At 44.2% G+C, this 25,764-nt stretch overlaps 1 pseudogene; it reads right to left on the bottom strand.

The window, feature by feature from the left end:
• Positions 1 to 3,281: 3,281 nt before the first annotated feature.
• LOC143537709 (putative aldehyde oxidase Art an 7 pseudogene) lies at positions 3,282 to 22,404 on the bottom strand (annotated as a pseudogene).
• Between the last annotated feature and the right edge of the window lie 3,360 nt (positions 22,405 to 25,764).

Below are 25,764 nucleotides of genomic sequence, written 5' to 3'. Positions count from 1 at the left end.
CCTTAGATAGTAAGTGCATGCCTTAATGATGAATGTGATACTATGTTTATATTATGAATTAATACTTGACAATACGTGAACGACCTTCGGGTATTGCACGTATTGTTAAGGAAGGTATTATGTAGTAAGTATGAAATGAGTATGTGAGATGAAGTATGCATGAATAATGCATGTATGATATGTATGTATATATGTATGAATTTTATAAGGATAATACAAGGAAAGGTAATGTATGGTTGTATGGTAACGAAAGGCAACCGGGCCCTAATAATACTCGAGGCAAGAGGGAACCAAACCCTAATAATATTCGAGGCAAAAGCGAACGGGCCCTAATAATACTCGAGGCAAGAGGGAACCGAACCCTAATAATATTCGAGGTAAGAAATACTCGAGGAAAGTAGGGCGTAATGCTCTTTAAAACGTAAGGTATTAGGGTAAGTAAGTGTATGATGAACGAATGTATGAAAGTATGAACGAAAGTATGTAAATATGAATGTGTTGTATGTTGTATAATTAACTAGAACTCACTCAGCGTAGCTGACTTTTAGTATGCACGCAAGTGAGTAGGATGAGACGGCTCGCTTGAGGGGAACACATGGCATGGAATTGAAGATACTGACATCTCAAGGAAATGTTATGTTTTTTTAAAAGACTATGTTTTATGTTTAAACGACTTGAATGTTTGTTAAGACAAGATTTGAATATTATGTAACATATTTTGATTGAAATTTAATGTTCCGCGTGAAGTTTTAATTAACTCTGATATTTAGAACTGCGTTTATGAGTAAATCCAACATCCAAAGTAGGGCCTTACACCTGCATCCAACTACCAAATTTATCCTAACAATCAAAGAAACAACCAATTAAAATCCGGTACACATAATTCATACATTTAATTACGAAGAAAAACCTAACTGAATATCTATCCCTCGACAGAGTTTTGTGATATATGATTTTGAAATTCTCATTATTTGTAATCATATGTTATTTTAATAATTTGTTTTGTTGCATGATTGCTGATAATCGAACCTCAAAATTGGATAAACACCGTAAATTCAACATCAAATTGCAAGGGGGATTGCCCTGTTTTTGACTAATTATGTTGTAAATAAAAAACCCTAACATCAAATTCACACCAAAATCACGAATGGGGAAAAACACCCTAAACTGAAGATAAAAAAATGGATAGTAATGGTAATTAATAAATTATCTCAAAACTAAAGCCATATATCACCAAGTTTGTGTTAGAAACCTTATTTTCAATTTAATGTGAGAATGAAGACGAATTTTCAAGTCGAATTGTAGACCTGTAAAGCTCTCGGCATTAGGAACAACGATTGAGGCTGCCATCATCTCTGTTCTTTCACCGCACTTCTGATATCCAATCGATTAAAAGAGATTTTGGAAGTTGAAAGCCAAAAATACTACACAGATTAATACAGGAATGATACCTTCAACATCCTCAAAATCATTTTCAGCATATGAACCTTTTGACTTTCTGTAAATCATGAACCCTAATTATTTAACGCCAACAATAAACCGGAGTTATGTGACGAGGTCGGAGAATCAGTTGGACGCGATGAGATCGACGGATATGAGGATATTACAATCAACCTTAACCATCTATTTGTTTTTTGGAATCAAAAACGACTAACTGAATTTAGGATGAAATAGAATAATAGAGAATGAGAAGAGAGAGGCAGTCGACGGAGAAGATGAAGAGGCTGCTTTAGGGTTTGTTGAGTGATTACAAATTATGAGATAACTCATATTCATTTATTATAACCCATTTCAGTTAATCGGGTCACGCCTACTCTTCAGATCAAAACTGGGTTATATTAATGAGAGGCCTAACAGTCTGATGGCTTTAGAGGGGGTGGGGTGCAACGTGAGAACGACACGTAAGATTTCATGGTAGACATATATATAAATAGTTAGATATATATACTATTTAAGTTAAAGAAATATTATAAATATTTACAATATTAGTACTAATAGAAATAAGTTAACAATAACTCCACAGCTTTATTATTAAAAAAATAATAATTCGCAATTTAAACAACTAATAAGCAATATAATAACGAAGTGTAGATGCAAGTGTCCACATACATTAATAAACAATCGGAATCATCACTACTATACAATGTGTCTACAAGATCATCATCGTTGTCATCCTTAATTATTAACATTTATTTCATCCTCTTCATCCTAATTGTGTGTATCTTCATCTTCTATATCACCATCAATGAAGCTTTCATCGTTCACGATCTGGGGTTAATTATAAGACATGAGTCACTACCTTCTCCTGAAGTCGGCACCATAGGCAACTAACCTAAGTCGATAAACAACTTATCACCTATAAGTCTTGCTTCTTGGACAATCAGGGGTTAAGACTTGATTCATCGTCTTCAAAGCCTTGGTTGACAAACTAGTTATAATCAGATGATTAAGTGTTATGCATGCAATACATCTATCTCATTAACAAGAGTGGTACTTGGCCTATTCTTTAATGTGTTCGCTGGTGAACCACCTAATAAATGTAAATGAAAGATATAGTAAATTTCGTTGTCCGACGGCATTTCATCAGGAAAAGATTTTCCAAAGCACCAAAAAAAATTTTCATTTCCCACTAACCATATCCCGATGGCATGCTGTCTGTATAGGTTGGCAAAAATTTAACAATATGATGGAGCCTGTGCTGACAACATCCCATCGCCTTAAACCAAGATATCCCGACAACCATTGTCGTTCCTAAAGATCCTGACTAGTTAGACAAGAATTCTTGTAGTGAATACAATTCTGTCTGTTTTAACGAATGTTTAATGCTTCCACTATGTAAGTTCGTAATGACACGATAGTCAAATGATTTCCTTGGTCATAAATATTCAACATTAAAATTAAAATTGGCTTAGTGTTTTGCAATTGATGGAGAGAGGAATCACTTTAAAGTCTCAAGGAAATAGTGTAACATTCATAAGATCTTTTATGCCTCGTTTTCTCCACCGGAGCATCGGTAACACATGAATTCGTAATACGTAATGATACATATAATAAAGTAGCTATCTATCGTATCACCAAAAGGACACGCATCCAATGTTTCAAAAACCACAATTCGACCACTTGTTTTATTCATCACTACCACAATCACTCCATTTGGAAAGAACATCATAAATACAATTAAAGTTCAAATCATACCATTTATTTAGACAATAATACTTGAAGACCTACACCTTTGATTCCCTATTTATAGATTTCAATGATAAAAACAACTCGATATCTTTCTAGTCAATGTGCACCCACACACCAGTTCCAGGAACACCAAGCTAATTAACAAACAGAATATAGTACCCCGGAGGAGCAATCGTTCCGGACGGTGGCGCCAATGCGGTGATCACATTATCATCAACCTCTGTTAATGTAGGAACAATAATCCTTTGGTTTTGTGAGAACCCATGAGTGGTGAATGGTGGGTAAAACAAAGTTACCTTAATCTCACCTAACTCAAAAGATTCTACAAGTGGGAGACTAGCTGCAACCTTGAATGGTCTTCCATACTTTAACAACTTATCAGTGCCTTTCTCATCGATTACCGGTCTGTAATCGTTGAGCTTCGGGTCTAAGTAATGTGGTGAGAACTTTTCGACTCCCAATTCGGTTGGAAACTCGGCATTGAAAGTGTAGTACTGGTGCGTGCCACCCGCAACCAAAACCTTAGTGTCGGGCAACAATGCACTTGCGGAATGATACAATCTTGGTATGTTGGTAGGGTTCATCTCTGTAAACCTTTGACCCATGGGCTTGAATGGTTGATATAATAAAGGTGTAAAGTTGGGATCTTTCGCATTTTCCCAACCAGAAGTACCCTTTTGTGCACCATTGAGCATAATAAGATCACCGGTTGGGAGGTGTAAAAGATCCCCCATGATTCTCGGAGACGGCATGTCCTGTTCATCCTCCCATTGTGCACCTATGTTCATGGGATGTATTCTATGACAATCTTTATGAGCGGGTAAGAACTCTTGAACTCTGTCATGCCGTGCGTCGACCAATTCGAACGCGTCGGGGCTATTTCCACCGCAAATGACAACTTCAACACTAAGGGCCTGGGTGTTATCTTGGGACATTTTTAATGGGAGGAGCGCGGAACTACCTGATGGAGGGTAGTTCCGAGATCCTCCAGGACACACGGTATGTTGTTGAATGGTTTGTCCGGATGCTGGGCTGAATGTGATGGCTCGATTGTTAGCGAAAAGGAACACGTTTCCGTCTGGAAGGAGGAAAAGGAAGGGATAGAGGTTGTTCTCGATGTATTCGAATGGTCCCTTTGCGGGCGTGCATGTTTCTTTAAGGAAAGGCAGGTCGATTGTATTAGGCTTGAACTCAAGTGAAGGTGGCACGATCTCATAGCTGAAAGCGTTTCAGCCTCCAACAACGATTGCGCTCCCGTCTGGTAAGATCTGGTTAGTTGAATACCTGCAGTTGGTTCAAAAGAATATGTTACATTAAGGTCATTCACGGGGTTCGAAAGCTATACCGACGGATCGAAAAAACACCATTTTAATTTGAAAAACTGATTGATCCATCAGTAAAATGTATCAACAAACATGGAATTACTGAAGAGTGCTACCCTAGCTATAAATAAGTATAGGTTATCTTAAAAGGGTGGTACAAGCATTCATTCCTTAATTAGTGAAGAGGTATGTACCCGCCTCAACACCGAGCAAGGCGAGTCAACCCACAAGATAAACACATTATGAAGGCACAAAGCCAAAACCTATGCGCATGGCGCATACAAAACATGCTCAGGCATCATATGCCCAGGCACACACATACTCGCGCATCACATATGCGCGCGGCGCATATCACATGCTCGTATATCACATCTGCCCAGGCACACATATGCTCGCGCATCACATATGCGCGCGGCGCACCAGCGCGCGGCGCATATCACATGCTCGTGCATATCACATCTGCGCATGAAATATCTGCGCGTGAGAATAAAGAGAAGACCTCGCGCATCCTCAGGATTGGCGCATATCACACATGCACATAATCGACCTCGTCCTTATCCAAATCAGGATTGGGGCAACCTTGATTGTGCACGTCAGACAACCTTCCAGAAGGCATCTTTTTAAGGAATAAGGATATGCTGATATTGACAGCTGCTAAATGAAAGGTGGACAGCTCAGCATGACTCATGGATTACCACGTGATCATAACCAATGAAAAAGCACCAGGTGTCTCCAGGGACACGTGGCGCAAATCGATTGGAGGAGGCCAACAAAACCCTAATTTGGTCTCAGCTCAATCAGTGGAAACCCTAGCACTATAAATACATCATAACGTACACAGTTACAGACACATTGATTCACATTGAAGCATATTCAATCACACAATCATACAGAGTAACATACAGTATTCAGCATTTTAAGCAATACTTCCCAAAATTCCCTTACTCTCACATTATCATCTTCTCCTACATATACTTATTCTCACGCCGGAGGGTTACCCCAAAGAGGACCCCTCTGTCCCTTTCTGAGGGGTAAGTAACGGCGCTGTTCATTTTGTAGGTGGAAGAACACAGATCCAGAAGAACCATCGGTGAAATAGTATAATCACACCCGAGGAAAGTAGATCTGCTACCAGTGAGTAGATCCACGTTTCTTCATTGGCGCCATCCACTGTTACATCGGCAATCAGATCTCATCAGATCTACATAAAAAAATCAATCACCATGGTTTCTGGCGTTCGTAACGTTGATCAAGCTCTGGAGGATATTGAACGTGAGGGTGTTAACGATGGACAGCAGGTTCTGAGGGTTCCGCGTGATTTTACGCGTACCACCAGCAACCGTCCCTTCGTCACAACCCCTCACGGCCAGACTGAAACTCCTCCAGACGATCTCACGTTACAAAATATGGCCGGCGCGAAACTGAAAGGACCAATGGGTCCAGAAGAAGAAACAAATGATCCGAATGAATGGCTCATAAACGAGCAGCGGCGTCTGATGGAAAAGTACAATGAAATGGTCAAACAGAAGAAGCTAGCCGACCAAACACAAAGGCAAGCGTTTGATAAGCAGACTACAAAAAGGCCGCGCGCGCCGGAAGAAGGACATTCTGTTCACACTGTACACACTGAGTTCAGTGATGAAGAAGTGCATAGCATGAGGAAGACGCGGGATATTCATGCAGGAGGCTCACAGCTCCGCGCGCCTGTGAACATGGCGCCTGGAGCCAGAGCCGATCTGGATCTGCACATGCCGTACAGCCCACCAGTCAGATGGCAAGTGGACGTAACCACACCCTACAGACCAGCCATCTTGGTGAAACACTCAAAGTTCACTGCGTGCATCGCGCAGGCTCCCATCCAGCACAAGACCAAGATGCCAAGTGGTTTGGGTAAATATGACGGCACGACAGATCCAGACGATTTCTTGCAAGGTTTTTACAACACGGGAAACCTAGAGAGCTGGACGATGCCAACATGGTGTCATATGTTTGCTCGCTGCCTAACGGGCGCGGCGCAGGTATGGTTCGAGAGCTTGCCGACTGGGCAAATTGATGGGTTTGAGGAACTATTAGAAAAGTTCCAAGCCCACTTCGTACAGCAGCGCAGGCACACGCGCGATCCTGATGACATCATGCACTGCGTACGCAGGAATGATGAAACGATTGAAGATTACATCACTCGGTTCAATCAGGAGTCTCTGGCAATCGGAGGTATAACCGAGCAACTCCTGCGCGTGGCCTTTATACAAGGCGCGCGCAGTGATCAATTACGACGAGCTCTCGTAAGCAAAGATGGCATGCCCACCACGTGGGCCAAGTTAATGGAGGCATCGCGAGTTTTCGCGAGAAATGAAAAACAGATTGCCCAAGATAGGGCAAGAGAAAGAGCGCATCAGGCTGAATCACCGCGCAGCAAAGAGAAGAGGGCCAAACAGAACTCTGTATGGTCCAGGTTGCAGCCAACAAGTTTTTCTTCCGCAGAAAAGCAAGCGCAACCAAGCTCACCCCAGCCCCAAAAGGATGTTCGTAATCGCGGGGAGGGTGACAAGAGGGAGGGCGGCAGAGATCCTAGCAGACCTCTGCCAAGAATATGGACACCCCTCACTAAAACACCTTCACAGGTGTTAAGTACTGAGAATGTTCAATTCAAGCCCCCCAAGCAACTACACTACAAGGGACCGCAAAACAGTGGCAAATATTGTGAATTTCACAGGTCCCCGGGCCACAACACCGACGCATGCCATCATTTAAAGGATGCGATCGAGAAGGATGTAAAATCAGGCAGGCTGGCTCACTTGGTGAAAAACCAAAGAATAGAAGATGAGCAACCGGAAGGAGCCTCTGCCAGCAAGAAATACAAAAGAATCTGTGTGGCTGAAGGGGGACGACAAGGGCAGACGTCAAAAAAGAGAAGCGCGCAAATCCACGGAGATTGGCGCGAGCAGCAAGTCATCTTCCCAAGAATCAGGGGAGGCCCTTCAATAAGCAGTCCTCTCGTCATCACCACACACATTGCTCATTACGAAGTGTCAAAGGTCCTGGTGGACACTGGAAGCGAATCTGTCATTATGTATGAGCAATGTTTCAGAAAGTTAGACCCGGCAGACCAAGCGCGGCTAGAAATTGTGAACGCACCAATCTGTGGTGTTTCAAATGAAATCATCCATCCCCTAGGCCAGATTCAGTTTGAACTAACTATGGGGGATGATGAGCACAAGCGAGCCAAAGTTGTCAACTTCTTGGTCTTGCCCACCACGTCATGCCACAATATGATCCTGGGTAGGGGAACGATTGCCCAATTTAATGCTGTACCGTCGCCAGCGCACGGCGCATTGGGGTTCCCTACACCAACAGGCATAACATTTGTTTACCGCGATCATTTGTGCGCAGTGACAAGTACGCCGCGGGAAGGGAGAATGAAACTTCCAATGGCGGACAATGCGCCAAAATTCCCAGAGCAAACGGTCACAATTGGCGCTACCATTTCAGACGAAACGAGATTGAGAATGAAAAGGTTGCTCACAAAATACACGTCGGTTTTCGCGTGGCAACACTCCGATATGACGGGGGTCCCGCGAGACTTGGAGCAACATTCTCTTAACACGTTCAAGTCGGTGGAGCCAATTGCTCAGAAAAAGAGAATCATGGGGGATGAAAAGGCGAAGGCCATGAATGAGCAAGTGGAGGACCTGTTGCGCGCAAACATCATCCGCCCAATCCGATACCAGACGTGGGTAGCCAATCCTGTGATGGTAAAGAAAAGCAACGGGTCATGGAGGATGTGTATTGACTTCAAGGACCTCAACAAAGCATGTCCGAAAGACTGTTACCCCCTCCCAAACATCGACGCAAAGGTGGACTCCGTGGAGCCATTCAAGCTCAAATGTTTCCTGGATGCCTACAAAGGCTATCACCAGATTCAAATGGCACCACAGGACGAAGACAAGACTGCCTTCAGAACCGACAAGGGTGTTTTTTGTTACACAAAAATGCCCTTTGGTTTAAAGAATGCGGGCGCCACCTATCAGAGACTTATGGATTCGGTTTTCAGTGAACAAATCGGAAGAAATCTAGAAGTCTACGTTGATGATTTGGTGATCAAGAGCAGGGAGGAGAGACAAATGCTCAAAGACATCGAGGAAACTCTTCAGCGCCTAACGGAAGTTAACATGAAGCTCAACCCGAGCAAATGTACTTTCGGCGCGGAAGAGGGGAAATTTCTTGGTGTAATGGTCACTAAGGATGGTTTCAAGGTGAACCCTGAAAAGGTGGAAGCCATCCTTGACATGCCTTCACCATCCACCATGAAAGAGGTTCAGAAGCTGAATGGTAGATTGGTGTCAATCAACAGGTTCCTAGCGAACCACGCCAGCAAATCTACTCCATTCGTTAACACTTTGAGGAACTGCTTGAAGAAGAGCCAATTCAAGTGGACGCCTGAGGCTGAGCAAGCTTTCAGTGAGATAAAAGAATGTCTCATAAAGCTGCCCGCGCTAACAGCTCCACTTCCTGGAGAAACCCTTACATTGTACCTGTCAGCTGGAAACCGCGCCATCGGCGCAGTATTATTGGTGGATCGCAAGGGGATCCAAACGCCAATATACTATGTGAGTCGGGTGCTGACAGACCCTGAGACGCGCTATTCCATCATGGAAAAGTTAGTTTTGTCACTAACACACGCGTCGCGCAAGCTCCATAGATACTTCAATGGTCATCCTATTGAAGTTCTGACTGGTTACAACATCCAGCAAGTCTTGCGACGCCCCGCGCTCTCCGGAAGGCTGACAAAGTGGGCGCTGGAATTAGGTGAACACACGATCACCTATAAGCCCCGTCCAGCAATAAAGGGTCAAGTTTTAGCGGATTTCATCACGGAAATCCCAGAGGAAAAGATTGAAGAAGCTCAGCGCGAGGTAGACCCTCCGCGAGCAAATGATGAAGAAGATGTTTGGAGGCTATTCACTGATGGAGCCTCCAACAGCGAAGGGTCCGGCGCAGGCCTCAAACTGGTGGACCCTGATAATCATGAATATACTTATGCTATTAGATTGGACTTCAAGAGTACCAACAATGAGGCTGAGTATGAAGCCCTGCTGGCTGGTCTGCGCATTGCGCGCAAGTTTGGAGTTAAAAGGCTAGAGGCCCATGTTGATTCTTACTTGGTAGCTGCTCAGGTCAACGGCCTTTATGACGCCAAGGAGAACACAATGCCTCTATATCTAGAGCAGGCAAAAAAGCTCGTTGAGCAGTTTGACTTCTTCAGAATCATACACATCTCGCGCAGCGAAAATAAGTCTGCTGATGCGTTGAGTAAGATGGCTTCAACTAATTTTGATCACTTTGGCAAAGATGTCAGGGTGGAAGTGATGAGCAACCCGTCAGTGCAAACGCAATCTGTCCTTGTAATTCATACAACCCCTTCATCCTGGATAACTCCAATAATGGAATTCCTGAAGGAGGGGAAGTTACCGGACGATCGCGCACAGGCGAGAAAGATAAGACACAAGGCGCAGAACTATGAACTACTTGATGGTACATTATATCGATGCTCTTACCTTGGACCGCTCATGAAATGCCTGGATGCTGAAGAAGCAAGCTATGTGATTAGGGAGATTCACGAAGGAATCTGCGGAATACACGCTGGCCCGCGCATGGTGGTTGCCAAGGCAATGAGCTCAGGCTACTATTGGCCAGGCATGTACTTGGATGCGCTAAAAGAAATCCAAAAATGCAAGGCATGTCAGAGCTACGCGCCAAACACCATGCGGCCAAAGAACAACTTGATTCCGGTGACCTCTGCATGGCCTTTCCACAAATGGGCCATTGATATTGTGGGGCCCCTGCCGCAAGCGCAAGGGCGAGTGAAATTTTTGGTAGTGGCGATAGACTATTTCACAAAATGGGTTGAGGCTAAGCCACTAGCAAAAATCACAGCTGAGGCGATGAAGCAATTTATCTGGAGCCACATCATTTGCCGTTTTGGCCTTCCTATGGAAATTGTGAGCGACAATGGAAAACAATTCACTGACAGGAAGATATCCAGCTGGCTCAAAGAATTGCACATCAACCAAATCTTCACTTCGGTCTACCACCCTCAAGGGAATGGCCAAGTGGAGCGCGCGAATCAAAGTTTGTTAAATGGGCTGAAGAAAAGGTTGGAGGGAGAATCCCATTCTTGGGTCGAAGAGTTACCTAATGTCCTGTGGGCGCACAGGACATTAAGCAAAACTAGCAATGGCGAATCCCCGTTCAGCCTAACCTATGGGACAGAGGCTATGATCCCAGCAGAAATTGGATGCCCATCCCATAGGGTACTCATGATGAGCAAGACTGATAACGAGCGCGAAAGAAGATTGGACCTCAACTTACTTGAAGGACGCAGAGAAGCGGCTATCATCAATGAAGCCAAATACAAGAAAAAGCTGGAAAAATATTATAATCAGCGCGTTAAAGAATGCCACTTCAAGAAAAATGAAATGTGGTTATGGAGTGAGGTGAAGTGATTTAATTAGTTATTTTTTTATTAAACAGTAATTTAATAAAAAAAGAAAGAAAACTTACATGCACTCACGCTCAACAAGCAAATCAAATGAAGCTAGCCGCGCGATACCCCCAGGAAAAATGTCCCCCAATTGGGAGGGACCTTATCAAATTTCAGAAGATTTGGGGAAAGGCGCGTACACTTTAAAAGATTTGAATGGAAAAAAGATACCGCGCGCGTGGAACGCGGCACAGCTTAGAAAATGCTTCATGTAAAAGTTCAAATATGTAATCAAGGCTTTTAAGCCATCACGAATGATGATTCGCGCTATCTTTCAATATTTGTTCTATTACCTTTGCATACATGTTTCACACTTCCTTTATTAATTTGGAGCAATATGACAACACTATATTGACTTCAAAACAAAATAAAACGAAGTAAAACATACATGCGCGAGCCTTAGCTCAAACGCGTTAACGAGTCTTAACTCTAAAACGTCAGGGCCTTAGCCCAAACCTACGAGCCTTAGCTCAAACACGTTAATGAGTCTTAACTCTAAAAACGTCAGGGCCTTAGCCCAAAACAAAGAGCCTTAGCTCAAAACACTCACAAACATCCATCTTACATCCCGCGCAGCCTGATCATAAAAATCTTTAAACACAACTAAGGCAAAGTACATGCCATATCATAGTTGTTAAGGTCTCAGGTCGAGGTCGCGCGTGGAATCATAGTGGATATCTGAGTAACACATGCTGACATGTAATGGCTAAAACTCATACTTCCATATAAAAACCGCGCGACAACGACGCGCAAAAAAGGAATTGAGAAAAGATATCGCGCATGTCAGCATAAACAAGATACTGCGAAACCACTTACAAATTAGGACTATGGTTAAGTGAATAATTTCCTTACAACCTTGTTCTTATTTTAACGTTCAAGCATATCTTATATCTATACAAGCAAACATGAAGAGATGAATGGAAATGAGCAAGATGTGAAAAAGAGAAAACAAGTTTCATTCCATACAATTGAAATTTACAAGTATGATGAGTTACAAATTACAAGTATAAAAAAAAAAAAAAATATATATATATATATAAAATTTGATGAAGGGCTTCTCAAGTCTCCACGTCGACGTCAGCCGCTTCATCACCCTCATCATCTCCCTCAGCATCTGGCGCGGCCCGCTCCTCATCTCCGAACTGACCATAGTCAAGTTCTTCCTCCTCAATGGAGTCTTCTATCACGACGGTGTCAGGAGCAGATTCTTTCGCGGCGCCAGAGACGCTGGCAGGGGCAACATCCCCCGCGCCACCATCATCGCCACCAGCCCTCTCGCATTCATCGAGCAACTTCTTTAGCGCGCCGAGGTCGGGCTGGTCAGCAAGCGCAGCTATCTGCAAATCATTAGAAAAGTATTGAGTACAAAACACTTGGAAAATTAATCAAGAAAAACTCGTTAAGGTCGAGGTACCTGCATAAGGATGGGGATGGGAGTATTCATATACTTCTCCCCCACCGCGGCCATGTCCGCGCAGGCCGCGTCGCTCTTGTAAGGGTACTTGGATGGGTTCTTCTTCAACATGCCATATTCATACCCATCCGTAAACCCTTCAGCTCGACCCACCAAGCGCGCGGCAGCATTGCAGTCCATCACAAGGGCCTGAAACTCGGCGGAATATTTCATCGCCAAAGCGCAACGAGTCATGCCCTGTGACACCAGCCATTGGCGATCCTGCGCGAGGCCAACAACAGACGTCTCGAGGGCAGGAACCTGGGAGTTTAATAACTCAACAGTTTCCTTGGTCTTTTTTAGCTCCTCTTTATCAGACGCTGCTGCCGCCAAAATTTTTTCTTTCTCCGCCTGCGCAGCATCAAGTGCTTCCTGGCTGGACGCTGCCGTCGCCAAGGCCTCATCTCTATCGGCCTGTGCGGCCGCCAACTCCTTCTTCAGGCGCGCAACCTCGCTCTCCAGTGATGATTTCTCAGTGATACTCTGGACGATAGCTTGGTCACGCGCCTCCGCCTGCTGTTCCAAGACACGCACTCTCCGCGCGTACTTGGCAACTTCGGCCTCCGCCGCCTGCTGCTTCTCCCGCGCAGCATGGAGCTCATGCCCGCGCTTAATAAAGGCGGTGTTGGCACTTGCTCGGTTTTCGCTGAGCTCCGCCTGGAGTTTCTCAGCTCGTGCGCGAGCATCAGAAAGGTTCCAGGCGGCCACCTTAGCCACTCGCTGGGCTTCCACAAGAGCATCGCGTACTTTAATATAATCACGACGAAGCTCCTGGGAGGCAGCAAAGAAAGCCGACCCAGCGAAAATATGGTCATTCAGCAAGTCCGCGCGGGTGCGCTCCTTCTGATACCTCCTTTCAGTAGGAGGCACGGCATGAGCCCAGAAGTCCTCGCATACGCCCATGGATTGGAAGGAACTGTCTTCATTAATATTCCATCTCGGGCGGTAAACGTGGTCACCTCCCTGCAAAACACAAGAAATGTTTTAAGTCATAAAACATACTTATATGGAGGTACGCGCAGCGGAGCAACAAATTAAAACATACCTGCGGGGATGAAGCAGAAAAGTCAGCGCAAGCCCCACCTGAAGTCTGCGCTGCGAAGTCTTGTGGCATCGCAGGGCTGGCGCGGTCTCCCATGGAGTCCTCAGCTTGAGCCCCCTCATCCTCCTCATCTTCTTCAATAGGCCTCTTCTCCTGCGACCTGGAGGGCTCCAAACCAGTTTCGCGGGGAGGGCTGCGTGTAGGAGGAGGCGAGGGAGGTCTCGGCGTCGCCATTTCGGCGCGCAATACGGCTTCCTGCTCCTTTGTAATCCCAATAAGGGGAGACTCAGCACTAGCAGGAGCAGGAGCAGAACCAGCGGCGCCGGCAACGGCGCCAGGAGTGTCACCAGCAACTTGTACGCCAGCTACAACTCCTATGAACAAATCAACAAGGAAAATTGGTTTATGACTGGATCCAAAAGAAAAAATTCAGAAGACAAATGTGCAAAACATACCGTGGCGCAATTCTGTTCGCGCGGCGAACATCGCCATAAAGTTCATTCTACCCTTTTCAGAGGGTAGAACAGGGGACTTCGAAGCAGCCCCCGGCGTAGCCTCAGCACCTTGTGGCGCCTGCGGCTGATCTGCGACCGTCGCCGGTCCTGCAAACATTCAAAGGAGCAAAGGTTTAATAATAATTCAATCAGATGAAGATAAGAAAAGTATACCTGTCGCAGGCGCGGCACTGCTTCTCTCTTCAGCCGCGCGAACGGAGGAGGTGACGCCACCATACCTCAAGTGGACAGGAGGTCTGCCCACTTTCACAGGCAGGGAAGCTAAAGAAACCTTTGTGGTAAACACCTGGGTTTCCTTAGGTCCCTTCGTTTGAGCATGGGGATGAGCGACAGGGGTGTCATCTTTCTTCTGTTTCTTACTGCCCCCTGCGCCAGATTTCCCCTTAGCTTTGCGCTTTAGTAGGGGCGCCTCCTCTTCCTCCTCCTCCTCTTCCGCGAGCTCCAGCTCGTAGTTTTCGAGCGCATCTGCAAATACAAGCAACAGAACTGTTAATAAACTTTGGTATTCTAAAGGAATAAGCATAAGTGCGAAGGCTTACCAGGCGCGTCACTATCAAAGTCAAATTCCAGATCCACTGGGATGAACATGTCATCGAAGCGATCTGGGAAACCAACCTCCCCAGCGCCAAGCGCGACGGAGCCACCCTCCACTTGATCATCATAAGCGGCGTGGATATAATCCTTGGTGACTGCGCAAAAACAAGTCAAGTGATATCAGCAAAAGAATTATGTTCGCGCAGAAAAAGAAATAAAGCAATGAAATAAACTTACACAACCCGTCGACTTAGATAACAGGCTCAAGCGCGCTGTCGGCCCACAGCCTACTCATGCCGACCCCCACCAGCGCCTCCTCGCGAATTTTCTTGGCGGGAGATGGTTCGGCGGACAGTTTCTTAACCCAGGCGCCGGTTGGGTTCTTAATAACATCCGCATCCGCGGGCGCAGAATCGATCGCGCGCATCGTCATGCGGATGGGGATTACACCAGCCCTGATGTAGAAGAACCTCTCAGACCAGTCATGAAGGCTCTTGAATGACACGGTGCTGCACTTAACCTTCTGACTGCGAGGAATAAAGGAGATCCAAGAATCTTGGATCTTGGGCTTGTAAAAAAATTGAAAGCGCCGAGGGGTGGGCTCCTCGCGCTGTGATTTGCACATGAACTCGAAATGAGTCATGCGCACAAGTCCAAACGGATGGACTTGGGATATATGAATCCCGAAAAAACGTAACACCGCGCCTACAAACCTTGTCATCGGAAGACGAAGGTTGCAGTGGGTGAAAAAATGGGTGTACAGTGAAATATAGCCGGGAGGCGGGTCCGCCGCCGTCTGCCCGGCCACAGGCAACATGCAGCCAAACACAGGGGGGAAACCCTGTGACGAGATGAGGCTGTCGAGATCGGCCTGCCTCAACTTGCAGGGGATTTCATTCCACCTTTTCGTGGCCTTGGTCCTCCCTACTTCCTCCGATGTGGTCTCAACAACCCTCTTCCCCTTGCCCTTTTGCTTTAATGTCGACATCACCACAGATTTCACACGGCGTCTTCGAGAGGCTATAGAGGTGATTGAGGGGTTAGAGGAGTCTGAACTATCAGACATACAACTGCAGCAGCAGATAATCGAAGATTCGAAACGATGAATACACTCAACTCAGAATATGAAAGGCAGAAATTCGAAAATTAGCAACAATGAAGATGAAGATAAAAAATTTTTCCTAAGGGCCTGCTTTTATAGGCCCAGGAGAAAGAAAAGTGGTAACTGATCGGATTTCACGCGCCCCCACTCGCAGGTGTAAGCCAACGAGGGCGCGGCACGTGTCCCTAACACTGTTGAGGGGACATAAAAACGTAACGGACCTGCCACGGAGCAGAGACGCGCCCCCACTCGCAGGTGCAAACCAATGAGAGCGCGACACGTGTTCCAGACAGCTGTGCGAGGGGACATGAAAGGCAACTGTAGCACCTCCAGCACACGAAACGTCTGATACGTTTACGGCGCACGACACCACCAACCAACCACGTGTTTGGACCCTTCGTTTCAACCAAATTGATAGAACTTCGCGCAACGACGGAAACAACCAAGAAAGCGACAAAACCCCATCAGTAAGTCTAATATCTATCTTACCGCGCTAGCGCGAGATAAGACACACATTAGACTGGGGGGCTTGAAGAGGTGTGTACCCGCCTCAACACCGAGCAAGGCGGGTCAACCCACAAGATAAACACATTATGAAGGCACAAAGCCAAAACCTATGCGCATGGCGCATACAAAACATGCTCAGGCATCATATGCCCAGGCACACACATACTCGCGCATCACATATGCGCGCGGCGCATATCACATGCTCGTGCATATCACATCTGCCCAGGCACACATATGCTCGCGCATCACATATGCGCGCGGCGCACCAGCGCGCGGCGCATATCACATGCTCGTGCATATCACATCTGCGCATGAAATATCTGCGCGTGAGAATAAATAGAAGACCTCGCGCATCCTCACGATTGGCGCATATCACACATGCACATAATCGACCTCGTCCTTATCCAAATCAGGATTGGGGCAACCTTGATTGTGCACGTCAGACAACCTTCCAGAAGGCATATTTTTAAGGAATAAGGATATGCTGATGTTGACAGCTGCTAAATGAAAGGTGGACAGCTCAGCATGACTCATGGGTTACCACGTGATCATAACCAATGAAAAAGCACCAGGTGTCTCCAGGGACACGTGGCGCAAATCGATTGGAGGAGGCCAACAAAACCCTAATTTGGTCTCAGCTCAATCAGTGGAAACCCTAGCACTATAAATACATCATAACGTACACAGTTACAGACACAATGATTCACATTGAAGCATATTCAATCACACAATCATACAGAGTAACATACAGTATTCAGCATTTTAAGCAATACTTCCCAAAATTCCCTTACTCTCACATTATCATCTTCTCCTACATATACTTATTCTCACGCCGGAGGGTTACCCCAAAGAGGACCCCTCTGTCCCTTTCTGAGGGGTAAGTAACGGCGCTGTTCATTTTGTAGGTGGAAGAACACAGATCCAGAAGAACCATCGGTGAAATAGTATAATCACACCCGAGGAAAGTAGATCTGCTACCAGTGAGTAGATCCACGTTTCTTCAATTAGTTAGTTAAAGTTGGTTAGAAAAGTCAAGTAACCTTCTTATAGTCTGTAGTGAATTCATTCACTCCTAATCCCAAGCAACCTTCAAATAGTCCGTAGTTAATGAATTCAAGTTAAAAATATTGCGCTTTAATGAATTTTAAACATCAACTTTATTATTAAAATTCATAATGCATCAGATTTCAATCTAAATTTCTTTTTTTAATATAGGAAAAAATGAGTTTTTTTTAATCAAAATGGGTTGGATGATAAAAACTATTTACCAAAATGAGTGATTTTTAAACTATTTACAAAAATGGGTTAGGCGGGAACTCTAAAAAATAGTATGCTGTTATTTTCGTCACAGTGCTTTCATCACGTTTTCCATTTCCGTCCAAAAAGCTTTGTTTTTCATCTTTGTCATCGTGGTTTTATTTTATCGTCATTTTAGTCCACGTCGTTAACCCAGTTAGTTATACTCCTTTAAATGGCGGGCACTTATGTTTATTTTAGGTGTTTAACCCCTTCCCTACCTCATTTCTCTATTCTCTGTCTTTCTTGAAGATCGCCAGAAAGCGCCACCACAACTGTTAGAATTCACCACCCCCTGTCAAAACTCAATATGCGGTTCACCTATGGCAACCAGCCACCTCTAGTATCCAGGTAAAACCTATCCCCCCCCTTTTCTTCCTCATTTCCCGACAACCACAGCCCACCTCGATCATCTTCCCCATCATCGTTTTCCATGACGATCAGATTTAGGGTTTCCTTCTCTTCATGGTCTTTCTTCTTCATACCCAACTTCAACTCCACTTGCAAACCTTATATCTGTGACGAGCTACCTTAAAGGTGACCGGTCAAGCTTACTAACGTTTGAACCTTCTCCGACCATTGTGAGCCCTCTCCTCCGTCAGCCACTATGAACCCCTCTCTCGCCATTGTGGGTAGATTGGTTCACATTATTTTGGCCTAGCGAGCTAGGTATGGAGGGAGAAGGAGAGAGTGAGAGAGAGAAGGTTTTTATTTCGATACTTATTTTATAAATTTCAATTTGAATGGTACTTGTGTCATTTTATATTAATTTAACAGAGTAGAACTAACGAGGTCAATGATTTTGAATAAAATAACAAGAAAATAAAACCACGATAACTTAAATGCTAAAAAATAAAATTTTGGACGAAAATAACAAAAGTAATTGAAAGATAATGAAATGATTGAATTGTTTTCATTGATTGGCTAACAGCCGATTACAATAGAATAAATAGCACTAGGATCCTCAACTGACTCCTATAATTGAGGATCAATATTATGACCAAATCAAACCAAATAATATAAAGATAATGAATATTATGACCAAATCAAACCAAATAATATAAAGATAATGTTTCCTCTAATATTCCCCCTCAGCTTGAATGTGGATATGCAACGACGTTTATGCTGGCTCGAAACGTCTCGAAAGAGTGTCTTGGAAGGCCTTTGGTGAAGATGTCGGCATATTGTTCCGAAGATGGGACGTGAAGGACTTTGATCTGACCGAGTTGAACCTTTTCGCGGACGAAGTGGATGTCCATTTCCACATGCTTTGTACATTGATGTTGGACAGGATTTCCAGATAGGTAGATGGCAGATATGTTGTCACAGTAAATGGTAGTGGTTTTGCGGGGCGGGGCTTGAAGCTCAAGAAGCAGGTTTCGGAACCAGGTAGCTTCTGCAACTGCATTTGCGACTCCCCGGTACTCTGCTTCTGCACTAGACCTAGATATTGTCGGCTAGCGTTTCGATGACCAGGAGATGAGGTTATCACCGAGGAAAATACAATAACCAGAATTGGATCGGCGAGTGTCTGGGTAGCCTCCCCAGTCGGCATCCGAGTATGCAGTTAAGCTGTGGTCGTGGGAAATGGACAGGCGGAGGCCGAGGTCAATGGTGCCATGAATGTAGCGAAGTACCCGTTTCATGAAATCAAAGTGTGAGTCACGCGGAGCATGCATAAACAAACAAATCTGTTGTACGGCATATGAGAGGTCTGGCCTGGTGATGGTAAGGTATTGAAGGGCGTCAGCTAAACTGCGGTATAGGGTGCCATCAGGTAAAGGAGAACCTGCGTTGGCACTTAATTTGGAGCTCGTGCCCACCAGAGTGTGGCATAGTTTGCAGGCGGTCATATTTGCTCGGTGAAGGATGTCGCGAGCGTATTGAGATTGGGCAAGGTGTACTGACTGATGATCCCGAGTGACTATAATGCCGAGAAACTGGTGTAAGGACCCCAAGTCTGTCATGGCGAATTCTTTAGACAACAAGGTGATGATACGTGTGAGAAGAGTGGGTTGATTAGTTGTGAGTACAATATCATCTACATAGAGTAGAAGGTATGCTCGTTGACTGCCATTGGTGTAGATAAAAAGAGATGTATCACACTTGCTGCTTCGAAACCCCAAGGATATAAGGAAAGTTGAAAACCGCGAATACCATGCCCGCGGAGCTTGCTTTAAGCCGTATAGAGATTTCTTTAGACGGCAGACGTGATTCGGATGGTTGGGGTCCGCAAAGCCAGGTGGTTGATGCATGTAGACAGTTTCTTGAAGTGTGCCATTGAGGAAAGCGTTTTTGACGTCCAACTAGTGTATCGGCCAAGAGCTTGACACAGCAAGGGATAGAACCGTACGAATAGTCGCTGGTTTAACCACCGGGCTAAACTTCTCGGTGCAATCAACACCTACCGTCTGTGATTTTCCATTACACACCAGACGGGCTTTGTAGCGCTCCAAGTTGCCATCGGCATTGAATTTGTGGTGGAATAACCACATAGATCTAATGACGGGGTTGTTGACAGGCCGAGGAACTAATTCCCAAGTATTATTAGCCTGCAATGCACTAAATTCATCGTTCATGGCACGTAACCAGTTATGGTCCGATAAGGCTTTGGTGTGAGAGTGCGGGACATGTGAAATGTTGGTGGTGGCAGCGAGATTGTATCGTGGGTTCGGTTTGGAGATGCCACCTCTGGCGTGGATCTGCATGGGGTGGGCGTTAGTGGTATGAGGGGATGGTGAGGGAGATTTAGAGGGCTGTGGGGTGAGGTTGGGTTGAACTGTAATGGTATTTGGAGTTGGTGAAGGTGGGGTGGTGGCAGTGGAAACCACGGGTGGGGAAGGAGAAGTGGGTTCAGTAGAGGATGAGTTGAGGTTGGGGTTATTTGGGTTGAAAGATGTGGACGGGGGTTGGGCAGTAGGGTAAATGGATGGGAAAAATTGGGGAGTGATGGGGGTGGGGTCATCAAGAAATTTGTAGGATGGTGTAGGAGGTAGGTCTCTGAAAGGGAAGGTGTGTTCATCAAATACTACACGGCGAGAGAGGTGCACTCTGCCAGTAATTGGGTCATAGCATCGATAGCCGCGGAAGTCGGATGGGTAGCCTAGAAACACACATCGTGTAGACCGGGGTAGGAGTTTGTGGGCTGTAGTGGCAGTCATGTTGGGATAGCAAGCACATCCGAAGATTCGAATGTGGTCATATTTGGGATGGGAGGTTTGGCTCTGATTACCATGAAAGATAATGAAATGATTGAATTGTTTTCATTGATTGGCCAACAGTCGATTACAATAGAATAAATAGCACTAGGATCCTCAACTGACTCCTATAATTGAGGATCAATATTATGACCAAATCAAACCAAATAATATAAAGATAATGTTTCCTCTAATAGTAATCATACTACATGAACGAAAATGACAGTTTACAATAGAAAATACTTTTCTCATTTAGGGGGTGTTTGGGATTCCTTATTTTCATCAACCTATAACTTATTAACTTTTTGAAAAGTTAATAAGGTGTATAAGGTGTTTGGCAAACCATAAGGCCTTATGGATTATAACTTATGAAGAAGGCAAAATTAAGGGGTTTTAAAAAGTTTGAAATATGTAATTTATTAACTTAATAGGTTTGATTTAACTATTACACCCCTTTAACCCTCAAACCCATTACACTCATTTTTAAAAATAGTGTCATTTTTAGAAATTTTGGTTTCCCCCAACAGATAACCTAATCCAAACACTTTTTTAAAAACTCTTTTCAAAAAAATTCGTAAGTTTATAAGTCCTTTCAACAAAAAGTCTCTTTTCGCTTAAATAAGCAATCCCAAACACACCTTTAAACTCATGATATACATGCAGTATAAATAAGGAGTAAAGTAGAAGCCGTAAGCGAGCGACAAGTATAAATCGTTAGTATGTTGATGGATTTGGATTTAATGGTTAAACTTACAAACCTGAATATGAATCATATATTTATTATTGTTAAATGGTATTCCAGAGACTTAAAATGCAGTACACATGACATGTTTAACCCATTTTTATAAATTAGTCAATTGACTTGACTTGAATTGACGGGCACCAATAAGTTAACATGTTAAAAAGTATGAAACGGGTTAGTATAAAAAATTGAGCCTTGTTTTTTGTTTTTCTATCTAATTACCTGAATCTTAGAAAATAGTTTATTTCGTTATATATCTATGCTTTAAAAAATGTAAAATATACAATAAAATGATTGTATCTAATAAGCTGTTAATTGATTTAAACATGCATGCTTTTTTTAAAGAGGGTCCAGAAACGTACCATCGGTAGTCGCCAAGAGCATCTTTTACTTCGATAAAATCTCCTTTTGGGTCATCAATACGCATCAATCTAACCGCTTTTACACCACTGTAGGTACCTCCAGTAGCCAACATGTTACCATTAGGCCACAAGTGTCCTGATGAACACCATGTTTCACCCCGCAACTGCCATAAACATCATGCATATAAGTTAACTAAATAATTTGCTATGTATTCATTGATGGTTAACTTAACTAAAAAGTAAACGCGTACCTCAACAGTTCTACTTTTTGAGGTTTTCCGTTCATAAGCCACAGCATGAGCCCAGCAATCGGGTTGGTTATTCGCATCTGGATTAATTGGACAGTTTCCCTCGGGTTCCAATACTCGTGCCGATTGGCCAAGTGATGTGGCATCATACCAGATAACCTGATCGTTAGGCATCAGCTGTATATGCATGGCACTCACACCCACGTTAGGGTTGTCAATAACCCATCCACCTTTGTAATCAGTCTCAATCTCTGGCTTTGTATAGTCATTACCTCCATTGTCAGTGCCCACAAACACGAAACGTGCCAAAAGTTGAAAAACGAGGAGCAAGCAGGACTTTGATAGTGAAGCCATTAAATGTTTTGATAAACAAAGGTTCCAACAATAGTTTTAGGACATTAGTAGACCATAAAATCGAAATTATGTTATGTCATGGGCATAAACTTTAACTTAAAACGCAGCATTAACTCTTGTTAATAAAGTTGTAGTGTGTTTCATTCTGTACTATAAATGCATTCAAAGTTGGCATTTACTTAGAATAATTCTGAAACCTTTACGGTATCAACTATACGCATCATTTATATCATACACTTATTATTAAGGTTTAATTTCCATGCTCAAAAGTATTACATTTTAAATTGAATTTATATACTATGCTTGAAACATGCATAATCTACATCTACATATTCTAATAAAGTAAAACAATTGTAGATACGTGAAGAAACACGGATGTAATCCTTCGGAGTTACATCAATGAGTCCACAAGGTACGGGTCAATTGATTATCAAACTAACGATACGAATCCAATCTCTCAAGTCCAATGACAGAAACCTGCAAAACAACTACCGTGAGCTGGTTACAGGAAGGACAAGAGGGGGAGGGTATTCCCGTAACCACCTTCCGGCGTGAGAATAAGTATAATATCAATGGAGAGAGTATTTTGAGTAGATAGTGGGGAGTGAATGAATACCTCTTGGAGATGACACAGGGTATTTATAACCGAAATGTATGTGATTGTTCCAGCTGTCCTTTTCCAGAAGATGCGTTCGTAACTGCTTGGACACGTGTATGCATTTGATAGGACGAGTTATATCGGCCATGTGCATGGTCGTAACAACATGGACACGTGACCACTTATGAAAGGACGAGCTATTTTGGCCATGTGAATAGTAGTAACAACCTCGCCAGTTGTCCTTCTATTGGCTGTTACATCTCGTGTGTACAAAGAAAGAATCTTGGTAAATCTTCTTGAAGTAACACGGTTAATTACAGTTGTCCCTCTGACGCCAAATTCTGGTCATCTTTGCATGTGTGGATAGTACCTTGCGGATGACTTCCGAGGGTGTCTCCATCCTCCTGCACATAGTCTCTAGAGCTTGTTATTGTTTTTCCTCTTCCTTGAGTTATGCGGGAGATTTATATGTCTTGCGGGTGACTTCTGAGGGAGTCCCTCTTTCACCCGCGTTATGGGTATTTGAGCATTTTTAGTACCCTACCTCTATAAGTACCCCCTGTCCATTGTTTCTTCCACATGAAGTTTTATGCGGGTGAAATTTTGGACTTAAGATATTTTTTTGGGGATTTTTTGAATTGCTTGTGTTTGGTGGAGATATTTTTATATTTTAGGGATAACTACGAAAAGGAAGACGTGACAATTTGCAGCGCCGAACAGTTGATGTAACATTAATGTAGGGTATCAACTATACCCGACTGTTCGCCTTTTTCGCTTTTTCGGTTTTGCCGCGTAACGTGGCATATCCTGGGTGGACACCTCTTTCTCTCTCCACTGCCAAAACTCCCATCGCATTAATTGCGATGAGTATAAATAAGGACGGTTTCTCTCCTTTAGAAGTTTTATCGCCCCTTGATTTTCATCTTCTTCTTAGCTTTTTCTCTCAAATCTCTGATTAAATTTCTCATTTTTTCACGATTGCTCGTTGTTTTCCGTTTACTACCGAACATAGATACCGTAGAAGTCAGTTGGATACAACTTGACTTCGACAAATTTATTAGACCTACGGAATTCCGCCGGAATAGGAACCAGAGGGTCTATTGCCAGCAAGCCTCCGGCTGGCAAGATGGTCGTCTACGCTGACTTCTTTTCCCATGGGAATTTTAGGTTTCCGATAACCAAGTTCCTGGGAAATTTGCTCAGTGGCTATGGAATTCATCTTTCTTAGGTGCATCCCTTCGGACTCATGCAATTTCGTCATTTCGAATTCGTGTGTAGGGCGAACGGTCTTGTACCCAAGATTGACCAGTTTCTGGTCTTCTACCAGGTGCACAACCTCGGCGGTTGGTTCAACTGCGCCTCTATATCCAATAGGGTTATTGGCACCGAGCCTCCTTGTAGCGCGTACGAGTGGATAACGAAGTTCTTCTGGATTCGGGAGGATGTCGTGCCAATAACAATGGTTCGTCGTCCGACGAACGAGAAGATTCTGGAGATGCATGTTGCCTCTCATGAGGACCAAGATTGGTTCCAGACATTGATGAAGAAGCGCACACCGATACGGGCCAATCTAGAGGAAGCCTTGGTGTGGGCGGGTATGAGCCATTTGTGGCCATACCCGGAACTAGAGCCCTTTTTCTAGTATGTGGATGAGAGTAAGTCTTCCAAACTTCGTAATTTCTAACATTTTGTTTGAAGTGTTTATTTAACATCTTTGCGTTCTTTCCAGGTGAAGGGTCGATGCTAGACGCCCTTCTAGATGACGTGGATTTTCCGCAAAAACGTATCCGTGATGCGAAGGACTTGCCCATTCTGGACAAAACCCGGGATCGCTTTCTGTTCCCTATCAAATGTGTGCTGAACCGGTGGTTTCTGAAGCGATTTTTCAGATAGGTGCGTATATTTTGAATCCTCGTCCATTAAATGCTTTAACTTCCGACGGGGTGATCGTGCTCTTGTCTTCAAGTGACGAGTCATCATCCCGCGAAGAATATAATTCTGATGATGCTCCTGAAACTTCGTCTGTCATGCGTGCTTTGACAAAATTAGAATGGAAGAAGAACCAACGGTCCTCTAAGGTAAGTGACGCGGGAGTCAGTCACGCGGACACCGAAGAAGGGTCGGCCAAGAAGAAGCATCGGGCTCATGGCCCTAAGAAACAAGAGATTAGCCTTGCGGATCGCGTGAAGGAGTTTGCCAGTAAGTTTATGTATAAATTTTCACTTCATTTTTGTGCTTCTTTGTATTTGACCTTTTGCCTCTGTTCTTTGTAAAAAAGCTTGGTACTTCTGATGAAGGCGTATCTTCGCATAAACCTCCATCTCCTCCTCCTACTGCCATCCAGTCCGATGACGTGTCTGGTTCCAAGGGGAAGAAACAGTCAAGGACAATGAGGGAACGAAGACACAGGAATCAACTCATCAATCTCCACCCTCTCATCCTCATTTCTCAATTTCCTCACCACCGCGTCTAGCGTGTGGATAAGAGGCTTCCCATTCCCAACACTCAACTTCTAATTATTATAGGATGGCAAATCCAGGGGAGGATGACCACTTGTTTATACCGCGTTGGACTACAGTGCAGGGGTCCCATTTTACGGACCAAGACGTCTGTGCTGAGTGCGCTTTCCAGCAGGGCCGCGCTCGCCATGATCTCGCCTAGAGCTTCAACCTTGTCTTGGCTAACAAAGTAGCCAACAGACAAGATATATTGTGAGAGTGGCTGTCTATGGGGGAGAAGTGGGGTGAGATGATCTGGGCCAC

This window comes from Bidens hawaiensis, unplaced genomic scaffold (assembly GCF_021521415.1).
Source record: "Bidens hawaiensis isolate Kalapana, Puna unplaced genomic scaffold, B.hawaiensis_p1.1 tig00011307_1, whole genome shotgun sequence".
NCBI classification, from domain to species: domain Eukaryota; kingdom Viridiplantae; phylum Streptophyta; class Magnoliopsida; order Asterales; family Asteraceae; genus Bidens; species Bidens hawaiensis.
Note: the sequence above shows the minus strand (reverse complement) of the source record. Positions and strands in the feature narration are given on the sequence as shown.